This window comes from Macaca fascicularis, chromosome 1 (assembly GCF_037993035.2).
Source record: "Macaca fascicularis isolate 582-1 chromosome 1, T2T-MFA8v1.1".
Lineage (NCBI taxonomy): Eukaryota > Metazoa > Chordata > Mammalia > Primates > Cercopithecidae > Macaca > Macaca fascicularis.
The window spans coordinates 9790588-9806504 of NC_088375.1; positions in this window are offsets into that span (position 1 = coordinate 9790588).

Sequence of the window (15917 nt, forward strand, 5' to 3'; positions counted from 1 at the left end):
TAAACTTTTTGATGAAATTAGCAAATAATTTCATATATAATTTTAAAATTAATGTAAGTTGAATTTTATTATTTTTGGATAGAAAGCAAATTCATGAGAGCGTCTAAGATGAATGAGAAAGCTTTGGAGAAATCTCATGCTTAGACATTTTGAAGTACATGGTCAGCTACCCGTCCACCCCAATACGTCAAATACAATTTCATACTCCTTTATCTTAGGAGGAATTTGGTGGATAAATTTGAGCTTTATTGCCATAAGAAAACAGTTTAAAGTGTCCTAATTGGACTCTGACAGGCAGTCTGAAAGTTATCAAATCGTCGATAAATCTAGTTACTACTATTTGAAAAGTAAATTATGAGAAAAATGAGAAAATGAATCATTTTATTGCAAGAAAGCAGCGTGAGTAACTCTCTCCATGTAATAGCCCCTAATAAAATGTGTTTAATCACCTGCCATGAACAGGAATTTCCTTTCGGCATTTCTAGAGTCAGAACAAAGGAACTATTTTACTTTTCCCTTTTAATACCTTCTCTCATTGCCTGTCTTCAGTACAGCTGAATTGGCAACCTGTTATGTGAAAGGTGGAGCACAAAGTTCCACCTGCCACTGGGTCTCCCCTCCCTTGTGTCTAGACACCTCCTCGCCCTTGAGGAACAATACAAGTCAGGTGACTGGTGTAGAGAAGGTCACTTACATTCATGTGTGTTACCTAAGAGGGTTGTATGAGAAAGTGTAAAGAACCCAGGGCTAGCATGGAATTTGTGGGCTTGTTTTTCTTAGTAAATTTCATGTTAACATGGTTTACTTTTTAATACTCTTTAAAATACTTTTAAAAACAAGTTTATGAATAGAACTTGTTATTCATAAACATTAAATATGTGTATATTTAAAGCTGTGGGCTATTGAGGCATTAGGAACTATCCAAGCAAGGGATAGATTTGGATTGAGTACTGGTGGGAAGTTGCTCCAGGCATGGGGAAGCAAGGCAACAGGTACCCACCCATAAGCCTCCCAACTGTGTCCTGCTGACCCCTGGGAAATATGTACAACTGACAGCTTTGTCCAAAGCAGGCCTGCCTCTTTATAATTTCATGGAATAATGAAATCAAAGACTTGGGATAACCTTTTACATCAACACCTTCATTTTAATAAAGCAAGAAGCTGAAGTTCGAGAGAGAAAATGATTTCTATATAGTCTCACTGCTAGGTAGTACAAAACCTGGGACTAAAATATGGATTTTTTGGTTCTTAGTTTTCTGTTCTCCCTTTATGTATCATGGATAAACCTTTCATCCAAAATACACAGAATCAATGCCAGCAAGTTAAAAAACACCAGTCATAACTGAAAACTTGATTTCATTTTTTCTAATAAGGAAATGGAACAGCTGGATGCCTGTAACTTACGCGGGGTTGATAGAAACAGATAAATGGTAGAGGCACATCATCTGTTAAGTATCTGCCCTATTTTGATTTTCCCAAAGCCAGTGCCCGAGAAGAAGAAATGGGTATAGGTCATTTATTCAGGGGGACATTTTAGGAAGAAGAAGTGAGAGAGGTAGGAAAATGAGAAAAAGAAGGAAGAGGAGTCAGCTATGAGTTCCATGATGCAATTACTTCTGTGAGGAAGTAGAGACTCAGTCCCCATGGACCCTCTGAGGAACTGTAAAGAACAGTCCTTAGCATTGTTTCCTCAGAGGACAGGATTTCTGGGGTCTTTCTCAAGACTCCTGTTTCTCACTTGTGAAGGATTTCTCTTGGGGTACTAATTCCCCTGCCTTTGTGTATTGAGCTAGCTTGCAGCTCCATGGTCTCCTGTGGCAAGGGAGAAAGCCTTGAGAGAGGCACTCCTGGTACTGGCTCTGGCTATGCACGTGGAATTGCCCACCACCCGTATGCTGAAAACAGCTGGGCTTAGGGGAATTTGCACAATGAATCACAGCCGTTGGCTACAGCCTAATTCTCAACTATGACAGTTTTATGAGTTCTTTATCAAGTAATAATTCTTATGAAATTGGAATTGAATCTCTTCTTGGGTTCTCTTGAAGGAGATTTGTGGGTTCTTTGTGAACTAGACCATTAGGCATATATATTATTCATTGAGAAGATGTAAAACTCCAGGAAGAAAATGCAGTCGATATCAATGAAAATAATGCCTTTGAATAATGTCTTTGAATTCATGTAAACTTTTAACTTTTCTAAAAATTCTTTCTCATATATTATCTTTTTTTGTTCTCCCAAATCTCTCACTATTCTATGAACGTGCTTGTCGCCTTTTTTGCTTCCATTCTCTTGTGATATATAATTCCCTCTTTAAATGTCTTTTTAAAAAGTAGACAAATCTTTGAAGATATAGGTGAAATATCAGGTCTTTCATCAAGTCTTCCCCATTTCACTAGAAAAGCCAAATTAGCTGTTTTCAACTCTGTTATAAACTTTCAGGCATTTTTTTTTTTCCAGGAGACAATACCACTTCTAGATCTTAAGTATGCAAATTCAAACAAGATGATATTCATTCTCTACTACTTTGGTTAGTGTTTAGAATACAGTTTAATACCCAGCATGGATATGGCAATATAAAACATGTTGAATACGGTATTGCTATTAATTTGGAATATCTGAAGGGCAATATTTTCTATAATCTTGATTGTTAAAAAGAATGTCATTGTTAAAATTGAATTTAATGGATTTCTGAAGACAATTTAGCAAAGTTTGTGCCCCCATCAGGAAGTAGAAACACTGATTTCATCTGTTCTTAAATTAGAAGTTATCTATAATCCTGAATCAAAATATATAAAGGTGCAAAGATGTATGAATAATAAATTACTTAATAAGTTAGAAAAACTTCAAACACATAAACACACACGCATACACACATATGTACCTATAAAGGGAGCTATCAGTGAGAAGAAAGCTGTTCTTTAGAATTCATGTAAGGACACTTTAATCTGTTCTCTTATAGAAATTCTTTTGATTTGTGAAGCTGAGGAACCAGGACTATTCTTCCTATAGTCCTGGTTCCTCAGGACTATTCCTTGGAGATGGGACGTAAGTTTGGGGTAATTTGGAAGTTTACATTAAGAGCATTAAGAGCAACTAGATGTTCAGGACCACCTCCCCCTCCCCAAAAGTCAGGCTGGTAAAAGGGTTCAAGAATTTGAGGAATCCTTAGCTAGAGAAACTGAACCATCCCAGAGAGTAAACTCAGATCATGCCAGTTAGTCATCTCCAAAGGCCACCTGATTATTTCAAAGTGAAGTCTACCAGGCAGAACAGTCTGCCATTCACACAGAGCTTAAAACCAAGTTTTAAATATGAACAGATAGCTTAGCATTTTAAAACTTTTGAGAAAAGCCTCTATCATGAAAAGAGAAAAAGCAGCAAATGATAAACAGGGAGCTGAGAAGGAGCAGAAGCAATGTTGAAGGCAAAAACAGCTTTGAAGAAACTGCACTTAATATACTCAGAGACATAAGAAGATAATGAACCCATTAAAGAAGAGAAGAATGCTATGAAGAAGGAATGGATATTAAAGTAAGAGCTCTAGGACATTAAAAATACCATAGCAAAACAATTTTAAACAAAAGCAAGAATTTTCCTTTCCACAGTCAAGGGAAACTCCTAGAAGGTAGAAGATATAGGCAAACACATGGATTATAAGAAATAAAGGTGGGGCCCTTTTAGGAACAATTCAGGCAATGTCCAAATAATAGATTCCAGAATGGGAGAAAATAGACACTAGAGAGGAGGAAATCATCAAAGCGATAATACCTATAAGGTTTGGCTGTGTCCCCACCCAAATCTCATCTTGAACTGTAGTTCCCATAATTACCTCCCACCAGGGATCTGCTAGGAGGTAATTGAATCATGGGGGGAGTTACCTCCATTCTGTTCTTATGATAGTAAGTGAGTTTTCATGAATTCTGATGGTTTTATAAGGGGCTTTTCCCCACCTTCGTGCTGCAGTTCTCCTTGCTGCCACCATGTGAAGAAGGACGTGTTTGCTTCCCCTTCTGCCATGATTGTAAGTTTCCTGAGGCCTCCCCAGCCATGATGAACTGTGAATCAATTAACTTTTTTCCTTTATAAATAATCCAGTCTTGGATATGTCTTTATTAGCAGTGTGAGAATGGACTAATACTGTACATATGAAAATTCACCAAAATAGAGGACATGAGTCTCCAGATTAAAGGGAATCTGTGGGTGTTCAGAATAACGAATTAAACAGAAGACTTAACCAAGTCACATTTTGGGAGGATTCAAAATATGAGATCATAAAATTTCCAAGAGTTAAAGGACAGATCTTATGCAAAGGATCACAGCTAAAATGGGCACCAAACTTTTCTGTAATGGCATTTAAACTAGAACACGCCAGATTAATGAATTTAAAATTGTGTGTCCAAGTGTTACAAATATGGGCGTGTAGCTCAGTGGCAGAGGGTTTGACTGCACAAATGTTACAAATTGGTATGAGAGGAGGCTTGCAAACACACACACACACACACACACACACACACACACACACACACACATATACACACACACTGGAGAATGGTGGAAAGAAAACGACTCTCCTATATCCATACTCATCTACTCAGTCTTATCTTCAGATGTAGTAGTAGAAGCATCAGAACCTTATCAAAGGCCAATCCTGCCTTTGAGGTCTGAATCTCACTCCAATTAGTTTACTCTAGAACCTTTTGTCTACCATGATTCTGTTTCTCTACTGCATCATTTTTCTTCCGCTTTACTGAATAATCTGCCTTAGCACACAAATAAGCTCTAATCAATCTTAAATTCAAAAAACTTGCAGACAGCATGTCTCCAGCTCTTACTCCCTTTATCTACCCATATTCACAGCAAATCTTCAAAGATCTGCTAAGTTCTATTTTCTTTATTTCCAATTTTATTAGCTCCCATTTACTCTTCAATATACTTTAGTTGGACTTGCATTGCTACCACCATCACAAATCGCTCGTATCAAGATTATCAACTATCTCTATATTGCCAGAAGCAATGACCAGTTCTCTGTTCACATCTTCCTTGCCTACTGAACAGTACTTGACGTCGTAAACTGCTCTCTGTTCTTTGAAACAAGTTATTTGCTTGACTTCTGCGATACCACCAAGCACTTACTTTCTTGCAATTTCTAGGTTCCTCTTTCTTGGTCTGTTCCTCCTCCTCTACATGAGTTCCCTATTGAAGAACTTAGTCAAGATATTCAACAGACATCTCAAAATACTTCCAAAATAGTACTCTTGTTTCTCCTGCTCTCAAGTACGCTGCCATCCCAGTCTTCTCCATCCCATAGAATGGCCCCCAACCATCCATTTACTCATCATAACAACTAAAATTATCTCTGTTTTCTATATCTCAGCCTTCCAAATAAATTCTGAAACTTTTCTCACCATTTATATTTGTACTATCCTGGTCTAAGCTACCATCAGAAAACATATACCTGGCTTTCTTGTTACTGTCCTTGTCCTTTCTCTACATAGCAACTATATAATATAATTAAAATTATAGATAATATAATTAAATTACAATTTAAATGAGACCGGGCATGGTGGCTCATGCCTGTAATCCTAGCACTTTGGGAAGCTGAGGTGGGCAGATTGCTTGAGCCAATGAGTTCAATGCCAGCCTGGGCAACATGATGAAACTCCGTATCTACTAAAAATACAAAACATTAGTTAGGCATGGTGGTCTGTGGCTGTGGCCCCAGCTACTTGGGAGTCTGAGGAGAGAGCATCACCTGAGCTTGGGAAGTCAAGGTTGCAGTGAGTCGTGATTACATCACTGCACTCCAGCCTGGGTGACGGGAGTGAAGCCCTGTCTTAAAACAACAACAAAACAACCAAAAAAAGGTAATTCATATCATAACGCCTCTTTAGAATCTTTTAAATAATTCTCATTCTACTTAAACCAAGATTTCTGACTATGACATACAAGGCTTTAAGTTAAACCACATACATAATGTAACATTTTCTGATAAGCACTTTAGAAAAAGTAAAACAAGTGAATTAATCGTAATAATATTTTAATTTAATCCAATGCATCTCTAAATTATCATTACAATATATAACCCATATAAAAATTATTAATGAGATATACTATATTCTTGCTTTATACTAGATCTTCAAAATCCAGTCTACATTTGTGTTTTACACCCGGAGTGCATCTCAATTCAGAGTAGCTTGACTTCAGGTACTCAGTAGCTACTTGTGCCAAATGGATCCCGTATTGGACAGTACAGCTATATGTAGCTTAGGCCTTATTACTTCTCCCACCTCAGCTATCGGTCTCCATATTTTTTAACATACTCTAATCAAACTGACTTTCCTTCTAATCCTCAAGTATGACAAGCTTATTCCCACCTTATGTCTTTACACAATCAGTGCCTCTGTATAGATTTTGATTTCCCAGAGCGTCTCAGGAGTGGCTCCTTCTTATCATTCAGGTATCAGCTCAAATGCAATATTTTTGCAAAGGCCTCTCCTTACTCTTCAATCTAAAGTAGCACTCCTTCCCCCAGGACATCTGAGTCCTGTTAATCATGTTTGACATTTTCATGGAACTTATGTGCTTCCTTTTCACTTGCACCACTATAATGCTATCTTGAGTACGTGGGCTTTACGTAGCTTGTTCGCAGAGCTTAGAATAGTTCCCGGAATACTTGCTGAATGAATGGATGAAATACTAAATGAAAGAATGCAGAGATAGTCATTAAAATGTTAGCAGTAGTAATAGAAAGACTAGAATGTATTCCATTGCATTGGAATTTATAAAACACAATAACAATAAAAGATTTTGTAATAAACTAAAGAAAATACTGTGAAACGATTGTATGTTGGGTTGTGTGAACAATCAACAGTATCAAAAAGATACCCTTACTGGTGAAGTGAATGCAGTTTCCTCCAAATAAGAGATTAAACTAATCTGCAATATACATTCAATGGAATGTGTTTGCACTTGACCCTGAGCTAACCAAGAGTATAGTTTATCTCGAAGCTTGCAGTGGATGGATATTGCTTATGACTTGACTCTATTCTTCTTGACATTTGGCATGGGACCAAATTATAGCACTCGTGTGTGTGTGTGTGTGTGTGAGTGTTGCATACAAACTTTCTTTAGGAGGCATGGTAGAAAATACTTGAGGGTACAAATCACCTTTGCCTTAACCCTAACTCTGTACCCGAATATGGTGATGTCCAAATGTTTGATCGTTCCAGTCTAATAGTTGTCATTTCCCAATCTGGGAAGATTGGAAGATTCTTGAAAATATGTATTCTTATTGTGGCAGCCCAGGAAACTGCATTGCTAGTTCATTCCAGGAGACTCTGCTATCCTTAGTTGTGGAATATTGCCTAAAGTCAATGATCCATTTCCTTTTGCCGTGCGTGTTCTCCTGAGGAGAATAAAGTGAACTACCGTGAGCTACTAACCACTTAGAGGATGATATTTTCAGATCTTTTCTAATTGGCAGCTTGCTGAAAGCAGAGTTTGAAGAGAAAAGGGTAAAGATTTTTGTAGAATTCAAGAGACGCCTGGAGAGAGACTCTGTTATAATGAAATTCTTGGAGTTGCTAGGGTTCAGGTAGCACTAGAAGACAGGACATGACCAGCCTGCACGAAGATAGAAAGACACTGAAGAAAAGCAGTGCCCATTGCATGATTTTACCAAAACGTGTAATTAAACTGGGAGAAAAAAACAAAAAAAAAAACAAAAACCTTATGCATAAACACACATTCAAATTCAAAGAAGAATAAAGGAAAATATTAGTACTTTGGAGCATAGACTTACAGGTAGCAGAGCCCCTAGACCCCTAATAAAGGCTGCTTTTAGAGACTTACATAGCTGAGATGCAGAAAGATGAATTGTCAGGCATGTAACTCCAGCAGCTATCAGTGCTGAGAAATGAAGCCTGAATCAGGGCTCTTAAGGACTCTGAGTCACCTGGCTATTAGCCTAAAGTGAAATCAAGAAACTATTCTATCTTGTCTTTCCCTCTAAGCTTTAGGTTTAGCGAGCCAGTTTACACCTACTGCAGATGAATCATCCTTCTAAATGACCCTGCTAAGCCATATGCAGTTAATTATAAAGATTTTAGTGCTATGTTTTGTGCGTGGGTGGTAGAATACCATTGCCAGACCACATCCTCAGCAAAACCTTCAACTGCCATCACACCACGAATGAAAGACTGAATTCTTCATTCCCCATAGCTTCAGACGGGGAAAAAAGGGATAGACTTTCTTATCAGGATGCAGCTCTGCTCCAGCCCCGCCTCTCTCTCTGAACACAGCTAGCCCAGTCCTCCGTGCGGGTCTCTCATGTACTGTTACTTGAATCATTTGTATCTTTGTAGATGAGTGTGTTCATGGAAACAGCATAAATATCATGTTAAAAGGTAAATAAATGTAGTATCAGTAAAACAGAACTGTATAGGGGGAAATGTGGGTTTGTGTGGCCAGATGATTTGAAGAGCAAATTATTATTTTAAGTAACACATTCATTAACCAAGAGAGGTGAGCAAGCCGAGCAAAGGTGTGCAGTGTCTTCAGCATTTGTTCCAGGATAAAAACGATTCTCTTTTCCCATATCGTAGGGAATAAAATGTATCCGAGTGCAGACTCTTCAGTATTACATACCTGAAAGTTCTGATTCGCTTTAGAAAAAAGTAATATTTGCATTTAAAAAATAATTGCTGGTCATAAATTACTTTCCAGATCAAGAATTTGCATTACATGTATCAAATTTGCAATTATTTCAATTTACATTTATCAAAATGTAGTACTGCATTAACTTAATGGGGAAAAAAAAAACGCTCTTAATGCTATTTCCTAGTCAGGAAACATTTTAACCTGACTTAGTGCATGTTTTTTAAAAGCCTTTTTAATGCAAAAAAAAAAAAAAGTATTTTTTTCCACTTAACTATAGTCTAAAATCTAGAGTTTTAACAGCTACTGCAAACCTTTCTTACTTATGGGGAGGAGATGTATGAAGTTATAAGCCAATAAAGCCAATTTCAATATATTTATGTGAAAGAAGCAAAATCAAATATATTAAAATTCTAATACTTTACTGGTGGTAGAACGCAATGTAAACTGTAGAGCTTTTCTCCCAGAATTTTTAAATTTTTAGTGTACTCTCAAATTTATTTTAGTTGCATTTTTAAAATTTACTTATTACATGTTTTGTGGAAAATAGTGCATATCAATGTGAAAAGATTTAAGAATACAGGGACAAAGAGAAGACAATCCTCTATCTCGTCAACCCTCAAAGGCTATGTAATACTCAATTGTTTGATGAAGAATTTGTTTGAACAAACCCTAGTGTTGACTAGTTCTCACCCAACTATCAGCCTTTACAATCAATGTTATAATCAAAACTTCCGTTCAAGTATTCTTGACATTTATCTGAGTAGTTCAAAATGTTTCTACTACTTTCTAGTGCCGTTAAGAATAATATTTCTAAATACCATCTTTTCTCCCACTTCTCAATAAGCAGGTCAATAAATAAACACATATAAACTTCTGTATTAATACATATTATTTAATTGCTAGTCAAAGTGAACATTTTCTTATATTTACTATTTATTCATATTTATTAGCTATTAATTTATTAGCTCATTCTTTAGCCTATTTTTTAAAAACAAAAAATACAAATATATTTTTTGAACTTGAAGTGCATTGAGTTGAGCTAATTGTACTCCTCACTAAAGAACATAATTATCTCTGAAAAGTCCCATCCTGTTTTGTTCTTTGTTTTTTGTTTATATTTATTGACACATCCATTTCTCCCTTTTCCATTTCTTATCTCCCCTTACACAATTCCCTGTGTAAACTACTTAGTGTATTGTTTTTGTTTGCATGTGTTCTTGTACATATGTTCTTTTGCACACACATGTACTCAGCTCACTTAAATTGCTATGTTATAGAACTCATTCTATTTTATAGTTTTCTCATTTATTGCAATGCTTTGTAAAAGATTAATCCATATTGCTTGGTGTATATCTAGTAATTGCTGCTTCTAACTTTGCAAAATATTACGTGCTGTTTTCTCATCATAATTTACGTTTCTAATCTCCGAGGGATGAGCACCCAGATTGATCCTAACACTCCACTTGTACAAAAAATATAGTAATCTTCGGTAAATTATATCGAGGAATGAATGTAATTGCTGTGCTATTGGGTAGACTTATACATTTTTGATTGGGCACAGTTTGATCCATTACAAAATCTCTTTTATTTTGTGATTTATATATGTGTGTACGTATTATGTAATCAAATATATCAATTTGTTCATAATCCTTCCTGGCCTTGGCATCACAGTTAGAAAGCCCTCCCAATTCATTAAATATTTATCATTTGTCTATGTGATTTATTTTATTAAATTTGTAACTGTCTCAATTTAAAATTCATTTTGTTAAAAAGAGAAGGTGTGGATTTCACGTAATCCTTTTCACGTTTAACCAAGGTATCAACTTGATTCATTGAATAAACACAATGCACAGAATTGAAATATTAGGTTGGTGTAAAAGCATTACTTTTAAAAGCAATTAAAAGTAATGGCAAAAACCACAATTGATTTTGCACCGATCAGATAATAAACTCATTTAACGCTCCATTCTATTTAAATCTTCCCTGGACTTGCTATTCACAATTATTAATCATGTTATTCTCATGCATATCTAATACTTTTCAAGAAACTTAGAGTTATTATATGGTTTATTATCTAGTTAATCAGGAAAAATTTTTTCCTAATTAAAGTTTAGAAATAATATCTGCTTCTCTCTTTTTTTTTTTTTTTTTTTTTTTTTTTTTTTTTTTTGAGATGAGATCTCACTCTATCACCCAAGCTGGAGTGCAGTGACATGATCATAGCTCACTGCAGTCTTGAATTCCTGGGCTCAAGTGATCCTCTTGCCTCAGCCTCCTGATTAGCTAGGGCTACGGACATACATCACCACATCTTGCTAAATTATTTTTAGTTTTTGTAGAGATGGGATCTTGCTATGTTGCCCAGGCTGGTCTCAAACTTCTGGCTTCAAGCTATCCTATTGCCTCAGCCTCCTAAAGTATTGGGATTACAGGCATGAGCCACTCTACCTGACCCCTGCTTCTTGTCTTAAAAAATGAAAGTACAATATGTAGAAAGAAATACTCTCTACCTCCTCCTCATAATTTCTTACTTCCCATAGCTTACCAATTGTTAACATTTTCATGTCTATACATCAATAATTTTTTGGTCTTATATGAGCATATCTTTTTGCTATTTAAGTGGAATTCTAATATACACATTATTCTACCATCTTCACTTTAAAATATATCATAGACAAGTTTTAAATTTTTTATAAATAAGAATTTTATCAGTTCTAGTCACATTATGCTTCAGTAATAGATAATAAATCATTTCCAAATTTCAGTGATTTGGACATAAAAGGTTTACTTCTTGCTCAACTACATGTTTCTTTAGGCTGCCTGGGACTCTGCTGCACATTGTCCTTACTTAGGGCAATAAGCAAGTTACCTCTATGCCAGGGGGAAAGAAAACACAGATAATGCATAGGCTCCATGACTTTCACCCAACATAGCAGCTCTCGTTTATTGGCCAAAGCAAGATACAGGATGAAGCTGGAGGATATCAGACTGAGTAAAATAAGCCAGGCACAGGAAGACAAATAGCACATGGTCTCATTTATATGTGAAATCTAATAAAGTTGAATTTATAAAAAGTGGAGAGTAGAACTATAGTTACCAGAGGCTGGGAGTGGGCTGGAGAAGGAGGGAAGGAATGGGATGTTTTGACCGAATAATACAAAGATGCTATGAAGTTTCTGATAGACAGGGGAATGGAGAGTTGTTAATCAAAGGGCACAAAGTTTAAGACAGGAGGAATAAGTTTTGATGTTTATTGCACACTAGGGTGGCTGTAGTCAATAACAATGTATTAAAGATTTCAAACTAACTAATAACATGTTATATATTTTGAATGTCTCCTCATGGAAAACAATAGGTAAGTGAACAATAGGTGATGGATATGTAAATCAGCTTTATTTAATCCTGCCACTTTGTATACCTGTGTCAATACACTGCATTGTGTCCCATACACATATACTGCTACAACTTATCAATAAAAAGCTAAAACACAAAAACAGAGTGCTAAAGATCTAGAAAGAAAGACAATCTTCATTCAAGCTGAAACCATTACTGATTACTGTGAAAATTTCAGGGCATATATGTAGCCATAAATAGGTGTGATTGGGAGAGACTAGATGGAACTAGGTCTATAAGAGGAGGTTAAGAAGAAATTTGCAACACAATGAAAGAAATTCTGGGCCGGGCGCGGTGGCTCAAGCCTGTAATCCCAGCACTTTGGGAGGCCGAGACGGGCGGATCACGAGGTCAGGAGATCGAGACCATCCTGGCTGACACGGTGAAACCCCGTCTCTACTAAAAAATACAAAAACTTAGCCGGGCGAGGTGGCGGGCGCCTGTAGTCCCAGCTACTCGGGAGGCTGAGGCGGGAGAATGGCGTAAACCCGGGAGGCGGAGCTTGCAGTGAGCTGAGATCTGGCCACTACACTCCAGCCTGGGCGACAGAGCGAGACTCCGTCTCAAAAAAAAAAAAAAAAAAAAAAAAAAAAAAAAAGGAAATTCTGAGACCTTGAGGCCATGAAAAGCATCCAAGTGAAAGGCAAAGCTGTGGACAGAGTTAAAACATCGGCCAGGGGCAGTGGCCTAGGCCTGTAATCCCAGCACTTTGGGAGGCTGAGGCAGGCAGATCATTTGAGGTCAGGAGTTCGAGACCACCCTGGCTAACATGTTGAAATCCCGTCTCTACTAAAAATACAAAAATTACCTGAGCGTGGTGGTGTATGCCTGTACTTCCAGCTACTCGGGAGGCTGAGGTTGAGGCAGGAGAATCTCTTGAACCCGGGAGGTGGAGTTTGCACTGAGCCAAGATCATAGCACTGCACTCCAACCTGAACCATAGAGCAAGAGTCTGTAGTGAGAGTCTGTAAAAAAAAGATCTATGGTGGGGGCGGGAGTGGTGAATGAATAGGTGGAGCACAGGTGACTGATTTCTAGGGCAGTGAAATGGTTCTGCATGATGCTGTGACAATGTGACATGGAATTATACACATGTCAAAACTCATAAAATGTACAACACCAAGAGTGAGCCCTAGGGTCAACTGTGAACTTTGGTTAATAATTATGTGTCAATATAATATATAATGAATGTGCTACATTAATAAAATATGTTAATAATAGGGGAAACTTTTTTCAGGGAGAGGGTATTAGGTACTTCTGTACTTTCTTTTAATTTGAAACTATAAACCTAAAAATGCTTTGTAAAAAGTCTATTAATTAAAAAGAGATTAAAAATTGGAAACTGGATAGTTCTAAATTTCTCTAAAAGACAACTTCCTCAAGTTTGTGATGCATTTGCATTTCAATACACTTTTTTAGGTTACAGTAATCCCTCTTTTAGGCTTATGTCTCTTACTTAGAGCTGAGCCAATTAAACCAAATTTATTGGAACGGATATTAACCAGTAATTCATTTCTACACTGTGTTCTTCAATCATCTTTTCCTATCACAAAAAGAATGAAGTGGTTAACTGATTTGGGGAATTTCTTCTTGATCAGCTCTTCAGAGTGGGGACTATTCAAGGTCCTCTTTGCGATCATTATGCTCTCAAATAAAATGGAATCAAAACCTGTGCAGACACTGAAGACCCAATGTGACTCTAGACCTTTCTCAACTGCTCTAAAGGAGCGACAGTCGGCTGTAAAGAAGTTCCATATGTGACATCAGTCAGAGTTACTGGACGTAATAATTTAATGAGATGAGCTTCCAATGAATTAAGAGTGTGAGTGTATGTGTGTGTGTGCGTGTGCCCTTAAAGTCTTGATATATTTTTTAAAACAATAAAAGATAAACATTCATTGTGACACATTTATGAAGTGTTTATATTATATTATTTTATTGTTTAACAAGCACCTCTTGCAGGGATTACTAAATATTGACTCATTGAATTAATCTCTTGATGGTGTCACTCTTCTTGCTGGAGCTGAAATCAGTGATGGTTCTCCAGCACCACATTTTATATATGGCTACATCAGGTCCCTGAAACGTCACCTTCTGTCAGTCTTCTGTGCTGTCCCATATTCAGCGCCTTCTATATGTAGTATCCTTTCTTCTTCACTGCTTAGGACCAGCCTCTTATCCTTCAGGCTGCAGTTAAATGTGAAATTCCTCTGTGTAGTTTTCCACAACTCTACAGACATTTATTCTCATGCTCCCCTACTGCTTTATAGGTATCTTTATTCTAATGCTTATAATGTCCATGATTTTATTTCTCTATGATTTTCGGGAGTTTGAGGTCCCTCACAGCAGAACCTGCATCTTAATCCTGCTTGTATCTTCAGTGTTAAACCCTGGGTCATTCCACAAATGCTATGATTGAGTAAACTCCGAGTTCCTCTGGGCTAGAATGAAGGGAGTCCAGGAGACAGAGATTCCTGAACACTCGTTCAGGAATGGCCATTTACTCCATCCTTAATGGTAGGTGAAGGCTAAGGCGTTTTACTCTATCCTTCATCCACCTTCACACCTTCCACCAGTAGGAGCGTCACTCTGCTATCTAAGGCTAGAGTCTTATAGTACATTAAAATGATGACAACATGATCCATTCAGATTCTTCCTCCCATTGAAGGACCTTAGTGATGACACTGTAAGAAGTATTTTATTATGGAAGTGGATTGGAAGCCAACTCTGTCATCTCTCTCCCTTCTTCCTTACACCTGTCCAGGTGGTAAGAGTGTCAGCAACCAGCATGAGGCATCGCTATCTCTTTCAAATGGGGACACCTGGATCCAGTTGAAGAAATGGTAAAAAAGCAGGTCGGACGCCTAAAACGAGATTGATTGATGCCATCTAAATTGATGTAGCATTATTCATCAGTGTAAACTGAGACCCTTTTCACTGCAAACCTAGCCATGGGAAGAGGGTTGATGTTCCAAGTGCAACCATGAGGACTTGGAGAGGTATCGACTACAAGACTGGAAAGAGCACAATAGACTACGTGTTGAAGATACACACACTCTCTATCACTTTTAATGCATATTTCTCAAAGTTTTGCCCAAGAAATACCTTTATTATAAATACTCAAGGTGTTTTCAAAAATTAAGAGCTTTTTGGAAGAAAGATAAAGGAGTCAGGAATCTTCATTTGTGAAAACATGGCTCATAGATAATTCTTTTGCCTACATAAGACTGAAAAGTATTCTTGTCTAGTCTCCCAGATGGCATTTTTTAAAAGATGTAAATGGCAGTTCTCAGACTGTCTTAAATATTTATGAGAAAACACGTTCTCTCCCCTAGGTGGGTTGAGTTTTTATAACTTTAACCTATTATGTCCTGCTCTCTGATGTCACAGGTTTTTGTTGTTGTTGTTGTTGTTTTGTTTTGTTTTTTGTTTGTTTGTCTGTTTGTTTCAGCAGTAAGCTAGGTCTTTCCTTAGCTTCTTCAGTTTTGGAAACAAAATTGGTGGTGGAGCTTTCCCGAAATCATAGTGAGAAGATGAACTTCTTTCCTTTGTTCTGACTCACTACCATTTGAAAACAAAATTAGTGATTATATTATTTTAGTGATTTTGCAAAATCCTTTGGCAAGCATTTAGATTTTTTTTCCCTGAAGCTATTCATATCAATGACTGCACAGGAAGTGTGGGAAATCGTATATATAAACACTGTATCAGGAGAGTAATCAACCAACATCCTAAATCATCCCAAGACAAGAAAGAGCTCATATTTGTATTTCCACTGAACAATGCACAGTGATTGTCATATAATTTATTAGCAATGGTGTCAGTAGAGTCTGATCAGACAAATGTATGTGAGGGGAAAGCTCAGG